The sequence below is a fragment of the Thunnus thynnus genome, chromosome 14 (genome assembly GCF_963924715.1).
Source record: "Thunnus thynnus chromosome 14, fThuThy2.1, whole genome shotgun sequence".
Classification (NCBI taxonomy): domain Eukaryota; kingdom Metazoa; phylum Chordata; class Actinopteri; order Scombriformes; family Scombridae; genus Thunnus; species Thunnus thynnus.
This window is the reverse complement of record NC_089530.1, coordinates 22,517,456-22,532,256: the sequence shown is the minus strand read 5'-3', so window position 1 is coordinate 22,532,256 and position 14,801 is coordinate 22,517,456. Positions and strand designations below refer to the sequence as shown.

At 38.3% G+C, this 14,801-nt stretch overlaps 1 long non-coding RNA gene across 2 annotated transcripts in view; it reads left to right on the top strand.

Moving 5' to 3' along the window:
- The window catches only part of LOC137197284 (uncharacterized), a 42,324-nt gene that overhangs the window by 17,787 nt on the left and 9,736 nt on the right, over positions 1-14,801 (top strand). The window contains exon 4 of one of the 2 annotated variants that reach the window (XR_010931388.1): positions 10,262-10,367. The exons of the other annotated variant lie outside the window; for it this stretch is intronic. This is a non-coding gene — a long non-coding RNA (uncharacterized lncRNA). Of the gene's footprint in view, positions 1-10,261; positions 10,368-14,801 lie in introns of those variants that run through there. 2 annotated transcript variants of the gene reach the window in all.

The window sequence follows — 14,801 nt, the reverse complement described above, 5'->3', positions numbered from 1 at the left end:
CTGTTAAGAGGGACTTCCTGTTGAGACCGTGATTATTAACAGGTAACTCCTGGAGGACAGACAGAAGGGTAGGAAGGCTCTGATATAATTGCAGCTTTCACCGATCGTGTGTTTGTAAGCATGTGAAGTGAAATGTGTCTGTTTGTTTGTAATTTGTTTACTAAGGTGTGCATGAATTTTTGTAGTTTTTAACAGAGTGAATGTCTTTTTAAAAATTCAGTGACTTTTTGTTCAGCGCTAACTAAAATCAAAATCACTGTGTAAATAAAATGTTTGTTCTTTTTTTTTTATTACTTTCTTTTATTATAGTTATTGAGACATTTCCACCTTCCCTCACTGTGTGGTCCCCACCATACTTTTATTGTTACCACCAAAACCGAAACCAAACATGGAGAGAAAGCTTATATGGCTCTCATTAACAGCCTCTTCAGATGAGAGCTCAATGTTTATTCAAAACCACCAAGTGTTTTTGACCACCTCTGTTGAAACAAAAATATAAAAATCCCATCTGGCGTGTGGGAAATTGAACCTTATGAAGAATAAGTAAGCTTTTGTTCACCAGGTGCCCTCAGTGTCAAGAGGGAACTTTAGAGTCACCACTCTGGCATTCAGTACTCATATTCAGCGTGTGAATTATACCACACTGCCAACGCCATGAATCAGGTCTGAGTTCCCTGTTCTGTGCTCCTGAGCTCATTCCCACGGATGCTCAGGGGGGGAGCACTTAATGTCAGCACATCTAATATATAATAATCAGTTCATGACCGCATCAGTAATCCTCCACATTGTACAGTGTGAGACAATACAGTACACTCTGCAGTGTGATGTATTATATTCTATAGTTATCTGCACAAATAAGACACAGATTATTTGTGGGAAGGATAGGTCAAACAGCCTATAAACACACAAATGTATGAGTGTTAAATAAAAAACAGAGCACGCCAGGCTGCCTACAAGGGATCAAGTCCTCATCAACAACAGTTTAAGTCACCCATCACATACAGATGGGCACAATAATTTCTCGGTACAATTAACACATGACATGCGAGGGTCACATATCAATAAACCAGCCTGTAACAACTCACACATGTACGAGCATTGTTAATACCGACAAAAACAGGCCAGGCTGTCTACAAGGGATCCGGTCTTCAATAAAACCCATCACAAACAGCGCTAACAGTGAATAATACTGTGAATTGGGAATAGCCTTTACCTTAAAACAGAGGCGACCACAGAGGCCAGACTTCAAAGATGATTGGCTTAGATTTTGTGGTAAATCCAAAATTTTCAAGGAAGCTTCCTTGTTTTCTTTATGACATGTTTGTGTGCTGAATACAAAACAGAGAAATGATTAATGGCGATTCGGCACGCAGACTGAGTGAGACTAAGAAAGTTTGTTTTTTGTCGGATATTTGAGTTACAGTGAGTGAAGTTTACGATACTGTGCCGCCACGCTTCCATGGTGATGGCAAGAAAAGCATGCATGCTGGTATCTTTATTAAAGTGAATTAGTGATGAATCACCCTCATACATGAATCATACATCAATAATAGCCTAACTCTACACACGATCCATGATGATGAAGATACAGGAAAAATAGAAATGCATGACAAAAATAGCATATTGTCAATATTTTATATTAGACCCCCCAAAATTACACAAATCATGTTTTCAGGGGAGCTCATGCCTTAATAAGGGGAGCCAAACTCCCCTGTAGTTCACACACTGCTCATATTTGTGTATTTGTGGCATTGGTAGCCTTGAGGTTATGTATGTACAATATGGTTGTGATTGGCAGGTCATGGGTTTAAATCCTGGTGTGAGTTGGTCAAATCTGGGCAAGTAAGGTGGAAAACAGTTTAAGGTTGAGGTTGGGTGCAGCGTTTTCTGAGCCGCAAATGTGTGTTGCTGCATGAATTTGAAGCACCGTGGTGATGTGAACGTTCAGTTAACCGTCTGTTAACCTTCTCTGGATACAGATTTTTTTTTTAAAGATTGGCTAAATGTTGGTTTATGGGGGTGTGAGATCTGCTTTGTCTATTTCTTTGTGTTTTTGTGTTCTAATAAGGCATACTTTATAAAAGGTTGAGTGATTAACTAGCATGGAAGTTCATTCTTGACCATGGGATCAGTTTGCGTGAATAATCTCAACTCAAGCTTTTCTGAAGCTTCTGATCATATTGCACAATCTTCCTCGGCAGACGTAATTGTGAAGGTTGAAATTTCTGTTTTTACTAATCACTTTATGTTCAACTTGGCTTAAAAGTTGTGACTGAGAATTTATTTTTGACCTTGAAAACAGCAAATGACAAAATGTGAACAGTGATGTGGCATTGAAGGGTCAATGCTAAAATGCCTTGGAACAGCAGCACAAGTAAAGAAGAAGTCAGTGAACTGACTCAGCGATGACAGTTACACAGTAATATTTGTCTTTTAGGATAGGTTCACAGTTTTTCAACTCCGTTTTAAAACAACAGTCAGGTGGCCATATGAACATTGAAACAGGTTTTGCTGTCTGTAATCATTCCTCCTGTTCATACTGGCCTTAAGAAGATGCTTTCTTATCACCCTTTCAGTGTCAGTGATGGGGGACAAAATCCACTTTACTTCCTAATTCCCTCTTTTTGCTATCCTTTCACCACAGCTCAGAAGGGAATCGCTGTCTGGGGAAACACAAAGAGGGAATTATATCCTAAAAAGACTAACTCTGAAAAATATCCACTTGATTTGACTAACCCAGACTGCTGAAGCCTCATCTTGTCTTCAGATAAACTTTTACATACATTTTTGCACAAAACAAAGACTGTGGATTTTGGCCCCCATCACTTTCATTGTAATCACGTTTGGAGGGGATCTTTTATCAGCCAGTATGAACAGGAGGAGGTTATACCACAAGTAGTAAGGGTAAACCCCTGAGTTTGTTGAACTTGGCAAAAGTGCATTTTATTGCTTATGGATTCAACTATTGATTTGTAAGAGAATTAAAGGGTTAACTTCTCTTTTAAAAGTTGCATAGTCTCACTCTGTCCTAAGTCCTCAGTCCTAACTCTGTAGGTTAAAAAATAGTCCATAATAGGCAGACAGAGATAAAGAGTAACTGAATTAGTCAAGTCTTGTTCCTGGTTTGAACAAAGTTGACACAAAGAGCCTGAAAAAGGCACACAACACTGGATTAACAGCAATGTTCTGTTGGAATAAATGTAAATGTTAAAGGTATTTTTAAATATATATATACTTATGAATTTGTTTGGGAGATTTGTCACTTTGTGAAAGCATAAACTCTTTTTCAAGTGTCAATCCACTGCTGAATATGAGCTAAAATTAGCTAAATGTACTCCCCTTTCTTCAGTACAAGTCAATCATTCATTTTTTTCCCTCCTAAACTGGTTCCCACTTTGAACTTGAAAGATTCTGACTGATTGGTTAACATTTCCACCAATGGGGAGCTGTTGCCTGGTGACTCAGAACTCTTCCCACCAATCAGCTTCCTGTCTCTATTTAACTCCACTGTGGCTGATCATACTAACATTAATGTGAAAGCTGATTGGGTGATGAGTCACTGTGACTGTCACTGTGTGATTGGCTGAGCTATTCTTGTACAGATATATAAGCATGGCAGAGATTTCGTGGATGCATTTAGATGGGAGGGGAGCCTGTCAGAGATTTATTGTATACAGTTAATGGTATTAAATGCTGTGTTTGTTCTTGGGTATGAACATTAGATATACCTGTAAGATATTGTGGCAGCTGTAGGTACATTATGTTCTGTTAACTTTTTATACATAATCATTTTTAGTTTATGTATTCATGTTAAGATCTCCCTCTCAAACTAATATTCCTTGGTTTTATTTTATTTCCAACTGTTAAATTTTTTAGTGAATATGTATCCTCACTGGATGATTTTTGTGGCTAAAATATGTCAGAGTGTTGTTAGAGGACAGTTTTTGAAGGTACTATAGGTTTTTGGTGAGAATATTGCAAATTTTCTTCACTTTTGACACCCATGTTCACACGTTTTAAACTAACTAATCTAGGTTGTAAATCTCACTTGTAAATCTGCGCAATAACACTGTAATTAATATAATGGATTTGACTTTTTAATTGCTTTTGTACAGCTTTTGTCAGGTATATGTAGTGTGTATAAATATCCAGGAGGTCGAGATCATAATGCCCATGAAATAAAGGTTATAATCTAAATACTGTAAACTTTTGAATGTAATTTGGTCGAGTTTCAAAAGACATGTAGACATGCACTTACTGGAATCTGATGTTATCGGCTGCTTCAACGGTAAACATATACTTTGATAAAACAGGCAAGCAAAACCCACATGCTTCTGCTCCATGAAATCCTTTTTTATTTTAATCCCTCTTTTGCCATTTTATGTGTTGAAGGGCTAACAAGTTATGCCAGATAAGGATTTAATTACTTCAGGGCACTCACACATTCATATTGTTGAGGTCAGACAAAAGCTGTACTGTTACTGTATGTTTACTCAAAGCCTGTCTAGACTGCTGTCAGAGGGGGCAACTGCAACTTACACTGTTTGTATAAATGCATTCATTTCATCTTTGTTACCACATAAATCAGCTGCCGGGTTAGTCTGTACAGCAGTGGACTTGACCTGGGACCTGAAGTGGGCCAGGTCCAAATTCTATCCAGGAAGTTTAGGCTCCGGTTGATGTATTGCTGTGGATCCCAGGTTTGTCTAATACCCGTGTATCCGGGATCTGAGCAGACTTGTTATCAGTTGATCATGATCATCACAGTTGCCTGCAATTTGACGGCTCATTAATCTCTGTTTAATATGCTGCGGGAAGAGTTGGTGTGCTGGTGCTGTCTTCATTTGGGCCTATTTATTGATCTATCCTCTGGTCCCTTTTAAATCTGATCCCTTTTTTGAGCATTAATTTATACAGGTCAGATTCCTGTGTGTTTTTTTTACAGGTCTGTTTTGCTGAAGACCTCGAGCATAGCTTAGCTTAGCGTCAACACCTTGTCAAAATGATACCTTTCAGCTAGTTCTTGCAGTGAGCAAAGCTAGCAACTGCACAAATGTGAGCACACATTAATCCCAAAAAGCTGGAACATTCCTTTAATTGAGATTCAATCCAATATATAATATCAGTTTTGCAGCTTTGTGTATTTGATTCAACTTTTGATCTGTTATATACATGTATATATTGGATCATGTTGTTATTGGAGGGGTTTTCATGTGGAGAGACTTAAAATGTCATCCTGTTTTATTTAAAACATCACAAATTACAGCTGAAAAAAGACTCAACACTTGGTTTAGGGTTATTGTATTGGATATATTGATACTGTTTAGTATATTGTGACCCTCCATGCAGCCTATACTGTACATTGCAAATACTATTTTTTGTATGTGTACTATCTTTTCAAGTAGTAATTTAGATCTAACTAAGCACACATGACACATGAAAATCTCTCTCATAAGCATCTTTTTTTCATGCACTTCTCATTTTTCTGTCTCATGTTTTGTTGCTCATTGTCTGCTCATATCTCAAATTTAATAGGCGTCCTAAATGTGTGCCCACGTGAGCACTACTCATAATGAGACTTGAGCTCAGCAGATTCTCCAAATGCCCAAAACATGACTTGCTAAATCCTAAATAATGATGACACACCAACACCGATGCCCTGTATCAATGACGAATGTGTATAAACACAGAGTCAAAGTGAAAGTACTCAAAATATAAAACTTCCTTATTACAAAAACAAGCAGGGCTGTAAGTGGCCTTTTCATAAACACATATTAAAGTGACTACTGCAATTAATTTCCACATCACACAAATTCAGTTCAATTCAAATTTGCTTTATTGGCATGAATGTCACAACAACAATGTTGCCAAAGCATCAAGAATCAATTCAACAAAATAAATACATTTCATAAGTTAAAATAAGAAAAGATTATTGTTAAAACTTGCTCTGTGTGTGTATGTTTGCATACGTGTGTGTGTGTGTGTGTGTTTGTGTACGTATTTGTGTGTGATTGTGTGTGTGTGTATATATATATATAAGCAAGAAATCTAATATATAATCAATATAATATAATCAAGCATCTATTGCTTGTGCACAAGTGTAATTCACAAAAGTTCTTAACATTGTAATGTGACTTTAAACTTTATTTCCAATGATAAGTAAACGAATCATGCAGAGAGAGCAGTATCACATACTCAAGACAGCAATTGCGACACTTCCCGATGATATCAAACATGACTACGTCAGTGTGAGTGTGACTGTGCAGTTTTACATTTCAACATGTCCGCCTGTTGTCCGGTTTGTCTGAACAAGAAAGACAACGTGTTCCCTCAACTCAACAGCAACCTCACCACTGTGTGTGTATAAGTGTGTGTGTGTGTGTGTGTGCGTGTGCACCTCCTCTCCACAGCAACAAGCTTCTGCATTTTAACCAAAGCTGACTCTTAACCCTTCACGTGTAGCTTCTCATGAGTTGCAAAAAACAACTTTTTAGGGTTGTTTCCACATCCAAACAAGAGGCAATACTAAAGCCCTACTTCTTGTTAATACTTTTTTGATGATAATACAATTTATTTAAAATGTCAGTTCTGCATTATTTGTCTTTAATCCAGCAGTGATGGGTGATCTTTCAGTTATACACCAAAGTCCAGGTACAATTTCAGGGTGGGAAAAATTAGATACATGCGATGTATTTCAATTAAATTTTAAGGTTGTAACCCTTGACAAAGTGCCATTGCATGTATTAATATTTCCACAAGCCATTTTCCCAAACAGATAATATAATGAGAAGGCTGTTCTTCGCTTGACCTTTATGTCACAAAAAGCATACAGTATATAAGACATAACTTTGTGTAAAACAACAACATACTGTAACAAAAATAGATCTGACATTTAACATTTTGCAGTCGCCACACCATATGCTCCACACCACCAATGCAAATTTTATCTACTCAGGTACTTTCAAAATAGCACATTGTGTCACATTTGCGCGCGTGTGTGTATGTGTGTGTGTGTGTGTGCGTGTGTGTATGGTTTCACACATGTCAGGGCACGATTTGACTCACTTTCCACTGAATTACTATGACAAATGAGTTGAGTGTGCACATCTCTTTATTTTCAACAATTTAACTGTTAAACCCAACATGACAAGTGGACATGACTGGATGTTATTTCTTCTCCTACATTTTAACCAAGGGTTAAAGTGGGATTTGGCAGGTGAACCTTTTCTGATGTAGTGGTGCAGCAGGGTAAAATGACTCACCTCAAATTTGTTTGTACTGTTATCTCCGGTGGACTTGTTTTCTTTGTGGACAGGCTATGTGCTATGTGTGATCAGCTGACTTTCTTTTAAGCACCCATTTCTTGTTGTGGCTCTGGGCTGTGCTGTATTTGAATTCACCAGATAACTACAACAACACATCATGTACATAACCAATGTTGATTAAAAAAAAAACCTAAAATGAATGACATTGCTTATGCAAACTTTAAATTTCTTCATTATCACGCATTAACATTAATAATGTACTTTCTAATTGGGAAATACTCATCCCAATTTGAGGGCACTTTATGCTCCTCATACTAGCAGCGGGACCAGTGTGGTGGACCTAAAATCACCCCACACCCGCGCTGACAGCTGACAGCTGACAGTTGACAGCGAGCACAGACAGACCAGGGGAAGAGAGCCCCTGTAGGGGGTTCCTGACAGTCATTGCCAGCACCGCCAGTTGGGGTGATAAGTCTGCCCCAGCTATCTCCCTGGCTTGCGCTGCTTGCGATGTCAGTCGGGAGGGTTTAGCAGGGGGTGTCAGCTACTACACCGGTAGCTAGCGAGACAGATAGCCAAATTGCACATAAAACAGCTTGTGTGTTTGGTAATGTTTGTTGGGCTCTGACTGACACGTTACATTGGAAATTATCCACCACTTTAGAAAAAAGCAACTCCGTTTACACTCACTGCCCTTCTGTAGCTAGCTAGATGCCGAAGTACCGCGAGTTTATAGACATCTGCACGCATGAACCCACTGAAGGGAAGTGATGAGAACGTAAAAAGGATGGTTGTTGAGTGTGGGGGCAGGGTCGTGGGGTGACATTACTTTCTGATTTGTTGAGTATCTCGATGGCATCAGCTGGAAGGAACGCCTGGCTGCAGCACATGAAAAATGAACTCGCTTGACATAATTATGTATGAAACTGCAAATCAGATTTATTTACTTATTAATTGAAGGTACTGGAACGCTGTTCTGGATCCATCTGGCCCACTTTAACCCCTGGCTTTAATTCTTCCTCTTTGTGTCCTGCACAGCAACATTTTATCAACTAACCACTTGTGTCAACAATGAAAGAGAGGGAATGCTTTTAGAAATAAGGATTGATTAGTCTACTGGCCAAATGGGTTTGTATGGCGATTGACCTTTTTAAAGGAAAATTCCAGTTTCTTACAACTTGGGTTACCTTAATTTCAGATACCATCCCTATCAGTAACAATTAAATTTTACTCACCCAGTTAATAGTTTAGATCTGGAAACATGGTGATATCCCTAAAGAGAAGTCCAAAAGGACAAAAAAAAAAAAAAAAAACATGAGCTGTCATACAATCGGACAGGTTTCCTTTCAAGTATCCAACTAATTATATTCATACTGGACAATTCCAAATGTCACAATTTATGTCCAATACCAGTGTTCAGTGCTAACAAATGAAGTAGTGTGCCCTTAATATAGAGAGGCAGAAAATAAAGGGACATCCAACCCTGTGTCTTATGGTGTGTTTTTTCCATTAACATGACTTAATAGTAATGATAATTTTATTTGTATAGCACTTTTCAAGCTAAGAAAACAAACTTTCCACACAATGAATGCTTTCCGTAAACGTAATGATCCGTAACTTGGAGCTTTCCATAATCTGAACCTTCGGCACTTGTAGGTTGGTTCTGCTTCGCTTTTCCATTGTATTTTACAAATTAGGAAGAATCAGATGTACGTCATTGATAAGGTGACACTATTTGGGCGTACAGCACATGATTCAATAGGCAACAGCAGGAAACATGTTGTTATTTTTCAAAAATGTGCTCTTCCTGTCTTTTCATTTATAAAAAAGTCCTTGCCAGTGTACACACAGAATTGAAATGGCAACAGGCACTGCCAGCGCCCCTCTCTCTCCTCACGAATGACTGAAATTTGATTTAGCACCATTTCCTTAAGGGCGCCGAAATTTAGCTCAAAGCAGGCGGACAGTGGAAACTTAAATGGAAACAGGAGTCCAGTTATTTGTCAGGAAGTCCCAGTTATGGGAAAAACAATTATAAAAACTATAGAAATAACAGAGATTACGGTTACATATGGTTAATTTAATATTTTGTTAGACACGTTATGCTGTATTATGCTTTTTATCAACATACTAAGGAATGTTTTTGATCTATCTGGCAAATCACAATGATGATGCATTTCCTTTGTTTTCCTGCCACATCCACTCATGCAATACATTACTGCTCGTAGCAACTAAAGCACAATTAAACCCCTTTATTCTTATGTTAACTTTTTCACAGCACTTTTTCAGAAGATCATGGCTTATTATTATTATTATGATTTAATAGTATTGAAATAGTAAACAGGGACTTGAAGCATGAGGCATGATGTGTTTACTTTATTAACATTTGACTGAAACCACAACCAAAGTGCTTTTGTTGCCAGATTAGTTGTTTATGAGGTCATTTCTAGAAGACAAGGTGGGGTTGTCGGGGTGGTGGATTGGCGTGTAGTGCATCTGACTTTCATGCAGGAGATGTTCCATCATTTGGAAGAGAAAAAAAAAAAAAAAAAAAAAGGAGAACATTTTTATCCAAACACTGCACATTTTGTGCAATGAGAAGTTATTACCAACACTTCAGGTGCACTCAGTTTCAGTTCTAGCTCCAAATAAAGATTGTTTAAATAATCAAGCTAAATAGTTGACTTGTTTAAAACCTGTCTGAACAGTGAAGTGTTTCCGCCAGACTTTGTTTTAGCCATGTCACCTTGTTACCACATCTCAACTCATCAAACTAGAGAGGCAGTAAATGTAAAACATGAAACCACGCCCCCGATCATGCTGACTAATGAACAAACATTCATCAGCTGTTTCGTAATAAAATACAGCAGCTATTGTAACAGAATGGAAAAGCTATATCAGACTTGAGTTACTCAGACAATACTAATAATATTTTTTTAACTTTTCAAGCTATGGTTTAAGGGTTCAGACGTTTACCTTTCACATCTTTGTTTCAGCTTTATCAACTGTGGGTGTGATTTCTCCATATCCCTCCCTCCCAGCTGACTCATGACCAGTTCGGCTGCCGTGAGAATAAACAAAGGAATCACCATCATCACTGCAGATATACTCCTTCAGACTCACAGGAAACACAACCACAAACACATTCAGACTGGATGATACTAACACGAATCACCACTCTTGCCGAATGCTCTTCTCTGAACACAATTATAAGTTACTGTGATCACTAATGCATTGTGAATGTATTCCACAGTGGTGTGGGTTGACCACATCTTGTTTGTTAAAATTAAACCCAATGACACAGTTCCTTCAGAGAGTCGTACAGTTACTTTAGGCGGAAAAGGTTTTGTTCTTTTGAGCGAGCGACGTTACAAAAATGATTCATATGACAGAACAGCTTGGTTAAGGTTAGAGAAACATCAGTATCATGGTTAAATGAAACCAGCTCGGCTGTTGGTGTGGGATGGGATGCAAACCTCTCTGGTGTCAAAGTCAGACCCAATCATCCACCCCAACCAGGTTTTGCGGCTCTCTCACAACACGCTACTTTTGTCTTGTTATTCACATGACCGCAAGAGGTTGCTGATCAGGAAAATGTAAGCATTTGAACTAACAGTAAATGCTATATGAACATGCGAAAGTTAATGGAAATACAGACACGTTCCACTTTTAGCCTTATTTCTCTTTTTCTTTTCCTGGTACTTCCCCAGAGGATCACTATGTGACAACATGTGTTTCAACAGCTCTGACTTTTGATCATACTAGTGGCTTTCTATGGTACTGCTGAGCAATGAATTGCGGTTCAAACAATACAAAATGTAATATAGGGGAGAAAAAATTAATTTACTGACTTTTCCATAAAACAAATAAACTAAATAATTTTAAAGGGTGGTTGCTGACAAAACTTATTCTTTCACATAGTCTTATACCACTTTCATACAGCAGGCGCATGTATGATGTGGGTCTAGTGACGCACATTTAACCTGCGTTGGACCCTTTCATATCAGACTGTTGGACACTGGTCAAACCCACAATGTTGACCTTCACATTAGCCATAGATCCAGCCCGGGTCCGCACCAGCATCTGGTGTCAATTTAGGAGGAATGAACATGGTGGGGACAGTTGACAATATGGAGCAGCTTTGAGGAGTTAGTAGTTGTTTAGCTTTTGGACTCATGTTAAAACCACATATCCATGATCATAAAATCCTGTGGTTGGTCCATTTGCTTTCAGACCACAACCAAAGTACACCAGAGTCCGCTTCGAACCAGACAGAGACCCTCCTTTTCCGGTGGTATTAGATAGGTTGTTTGGACTGCACCAGGGTTCAGTTAAACTTTAACGCCAGCCCAAACACACCAGACCAGACAGGCACATACACCAGAGTTTATCTGAACCAAATCAAACAGGTGTGAAAGACCCATGGTGGTATTTAGCCATGCGGATAGTGTTGGTTTTTATTTTTGCCAGATTTAGAGATATTCATCTGTGAGATTCCTGCCCCCACCTGAACACAATGAAGGAATTTTGTTTGGGTTACTCAAAACATTGTAAAATTACATTTGAAAAAGTCAACAGTAGTAGTAGTAACAGTAGCAGAAAGTAGTTCCGATGAGATTTCTTCAGTGCACCTTCACAGTATTAGGATGAATAAAAACCTGGGAAACCAAAACTATCAACATTCCTGGATACAACTAAGATGAGTGAGAAAACATATTTTTCTATAATTCGATTATCTGAGAAGAAGGCAGCTCATACTGCATTCCTCCTCGTTAGGTGTCATTGAGGTCATTGGTTGTTTCATCATTTCATCAGAACAGTGAGTCAGTGGTGTTAGAGTGAGGCTGAACCCAGGACTGTCTTATCTGGGCTGTAAACCAGCAGAGCAGCTGGCTTTTACCACAGTGCACGGCTGTGTGTGTGTGTGTGTGTGTGTGTATATATATATGTGTGTATGTGTGTGAGTGTGTGTGTGTGTGTGTGTGTGTGCATGCTTGTATTTGTGGCAAGTTTGCTCTTAGACATGTCCGGGCGTATTCTCAGCCAGTGCTGCACAGAAGCCTTAAGGCATTGCAATGACTGACTGAGCCACACACACACACACACACACACACACACACACACACACACACACACACACACATACACACACACACAGGCAAGACACTGTGTAGTTTGTACTGTCCAGCAAAGCAGAAATGCAAAGCTATCTGATCTTAAAAAAAAGGCAATGATACATTAAATGAGAGAGAGGTTACAAAACTTTTTTTTTTATTTAAAAAGAAATAATTGCTCATGAGTGTCTCTTGACGCTTGAGGAATCAAACCATCCTCTTACACAACACTGTTTCTAACAATTACTCATCTTTTGTCATCAGTGTGCATGTTTGGGACTGAGTTCTGTATGGTGTGGTGTGTTCAAACTTCCACTCATTACAGTGTTCAAAATAATCTTAGTATTTGTTTTCTGCGTTTATGTAACAGTGTCTTTGTGATGAGCACTGCCGTCTGGAACCTGGTTCAGTAATTATAATCTGACAAACAAGACGAGACATTGTAAGGCAGCCTGGCTCAGTAACTCGCACAGTTAGTCAGCTTGCTCGCAGATGAAGATAAAACTCATGGGACTTTCTTCTTTTGAGTTTTATCATCAACTGGAAGAAAATAAACAAGACATATGACAATGGACAAGACATACAATATTTAACAGTGAATCAGCTCTGTATTGGAAATTAAACTATATGTATATATATATATAATATATAAAAGCTGGTGTGTTATTGCTGCTGTCTAGTTGCTGCAGGACTTTGATTAATTTGGAATTTCTCCAGTTTTGCATTTACTGATTGTTCAGTCAACTGATAACTGTGTGAGATTTGTGAATGAACCTGTTTGTTAGGTCTGCTGCTATAGTTACTTGTGAGAATTTCTCCAGTCTTATGTTTTTTTAAGGTGTGCTGTATAACAAGTAATAGGATTACAGTAAAGAGATAAGAGTAGAGATTAGAGTGTGTAAGTCATGTATTTGATACATGCACTGATGCTTTTTGATGTAAACAAAGTTTTAAATCTGAGTGTTTTGTTCAGACTTTTATTATTCAGCACTGATCTGCATCAGAGAATAAGCTTTAATATTTTATATATTTACATACAAGAAAATATATAAGAAACATGTGTAAGACATACATACAGTATCTGATAAGTGAATTGTTTCTTTTTTGACATGAGAACAGTACTACAAATTTCCTACTTTATACTTATATATTTCTTTACATGATATCTCTGACATGGCTTCTGAACCAGCTAAAATAAGCATGTAGTTTAAATGAGGTGGAACCATCGCTGGTGCAACACCTGCCAGCTGTAGGTGATTGTCGGGGTGTGTTCCTCTCCACTTTCCTGCTCCACAGTCCACAACAACTGCAGCTGTGTGTTTCCAGGAAATAATGTTCCAACTTGGAAGGTAACAATGATGACAAGTTAACTAAGAAACATTTAGACAGCTCTGCACAGGTGACAGAGTCACTGGCAGTAGAGCAGCACTAGTCTGCAGCGCGCAGGTGCAATAGTACAAAAAAAAAGAAACAGTTGTTTATTCCTGTTTGTTGGGGTGAACCAAAACATGGTTAGAGAGTTTGGTTTGAAAAGACAGGAAGGAAAAAACTGTAATGATTTAAGTGGTTTGATTTTTTTTTTTTTTGGTCACACCTAGTGTTACACGAGGTCATTTATGAAGAGGCAATGTTTTCAAGGAAGTTCAAGCGGTCATTTTATGGATTTTGAACAAGTGCAAGTTTACAAGTAAAATTTGTCTTTGAAATTTAAATGAGTGTATTACAGTTAAAAGGTGAAAGCAAGAGCAGATTCATGCATGAGTCAGACTGTTGAGAAAAACAAAACAAAATGGATTTCCACACATGCAGCACTGAGGCGTCCAGGTGCCAGAGTACACGAGAAGCACATCTTGATGAATATCTGTTTATGTTCCTCTTATCGTCTGTAGCAAGAACACTGCAGTGACTCACTGTTATCAGGGAACTGTGTTACAGTAGCCCTGCCTGGGTCATCTGCCTCTATGTCCTATGCTGGCTGTCCTGCACCTGAACTCAAGTGGGGAAAAAAAGTGAAAAAACAACAAGGTCTAGATATATTAAAGCAGTTCAATTGATATGGATCATTAAAGGATGGGTTAAAACAACAGTCAGGTGCCCAAATGAACATTAAAAATAGGTTTTTCTTGCCATAGTCATTCCTCCTGACTATTAGAGGATCACTTCATAACGCACTTACAATGTTCAATGTCCTTCTGTGCAAAAAATGTATTTAAAAGCTTATCTGAGGCTTCAGCCATCTAAAATAGTCAAAGTCCCTCTTTTTGTTACTATACTTCCACTGCAGCTCAACAGGGAAAATGTCTGAAGAAACACAAAGAGGGAATTTGATGCTAAAAAGACTATAAATGTGCTGAAGCCTCATATACGCTTCAGATAGACTTTTAAATGCATTTTTGCATAAAATGACTGTGTGGACACAGTG